At 40.5% G+C, this 1362-nt stretch overlaps 1 non-coding gene across 1 annotated transcript; it reads left to right on the top strand.

Annotated features, from left to right (window-relative positions):
• The first annotated feature begins 690 nt into the window (after window positions 1-690).
• On the top strand, window positions 691-797 carry LOC131181193 (small nucleolar RNA R71). Its single transcript, XR_009149821.1, has one exon. It is a non-coding gene; the product is annotated as a small nucleolar RNA R71 (small nucleolar RNA).
• The last annotated feature ends 565 nt before the right edge of the window (window positions 798-1362 follow it).

Genomic DNA, 1362 nt, shown 5'->3' with positions numbered 1-1362 from the left:
TAGTCCACTCTAAAAGTCAGCTACTTAATCAATTCAGTTTGTTGTTGTTGAGCTGCTAGGAGCCCTTCCATCATGGTTTCCATAGCCATTTTCGGTTTAGGTTGTTGAGGTTGGAGAGGTAGTGATGACTGTGCAAAGTTTTAACCTCTGTTCTAAAATCCAGGGGGTGCTGGTGGTTTGTACTCTTGTTGCTTGTTTATTGGTTGGTTCTGCTGATTGGACCATGGGAAATTTGGGTGTTTCTTTCATCCAGGGTTATAAGTATTTGAATATAGATTGTTGGGCTGCCTCTGGTTGAAGTTTCCTTTGTTATTCACATAGTTCATCTGTTCTGAGGAGGGTTCATTGAAATTGTTATATTCTAAATTCATGTATTCCTCTCCATAGTTGTCTTCATATTGACTGTTTGTACTAATTGCGTTGGCTTGCATCTTCTCGAGTTTCCTTGTGAGCTGATTAAATTGAGCATTTATCATGCTTAGGGCGTCTACTTCTAGTACACCTGTAGTTTTTCTTGCATTTCCTCTTTCATTTGACCACTCATAGTTATGGTATGCCACCCTTTCTAGAAGTTCAAGTGCTTGTGGCACTGTTTTCTACATTAGATCACCTTTGGCAGCTGAATCAACTGTGCTCCTTGTAGAGGGTAGTAACCCATTATAGAAGTTTTGCACTAATAGCCAATCTTCTATACCATGGTGTGGACATTCTCTTTGCAAGTCTTTATATCTTTCCCATGCGTCATATAGTGATTCTCCCTCCTTTTGTCTGAAGGTGTTGAGCTCAAGCCTTAGTTTTGCAGTCTTTACAGGTGGAAAATACCTTGCTAGAAAAGCTTGAGAGAGATTCTCCCAATTAGTGAACATTCCAGCTGGTTGAGAAAGTAACCACTTCCTTGCTCTGTCCTGGAGGGAGAATAAGAATGTTCTGAGTCTTATTGCTTGATCAGACACTCCATTCATCTTGAATTTATCACATAGGGCGAGAAAGCACTGGAGGTGATAGTGTGGGTCTTCTGTAGGCGAACCTGCAAACTGGGTTTGTTGAATCATTTGGAGCCATGCTAGTTTTAATTCAAAGTTGTTAGCTTCCACTGTGGGTCTAGTGACACTAGGCTGAAATCCTTGGACAGATGGAGCTCCATAATCTCTTAAGAGTCTTGATCTGTCATTATTATCGCCCATGGTTGGAAATTCAGGATCTCCTTGACTGTGCTCTTGATGTTTCCTTTCTCTCCTGATGGCTTTTAGAGTTCTGTCTATCTCCAGATCACAGTCCAATATTTCTTCTTCTGGCCTTGTTCTGGTCATATACCAGATTGAGAACCTGAGAGAAAAGAAGAAAAATATAACCAGTAAAATA

This window comes from Hevea brasiliensis, chromosome 6, assembly GCF_030052815.1.
Source record: "Hevea brasiliensis isolate MT/VB/25A 57/8 chromosome 6, ASM3005281v1, whole genome shotgun sequence".
Classification (NCBI taxonomy): Eukaryota; Viridiplantae; Streptophyta; class Magnoliopsida; order Malpighiales; family Euphorbiaceae; genus Hevea; species Hevea brasiliensis.
The sequence above is the reverse complement of the archived record's forward strand: the minus strand, read 5'-3'. Positions and strand labels throughout refer to the sequence as shown.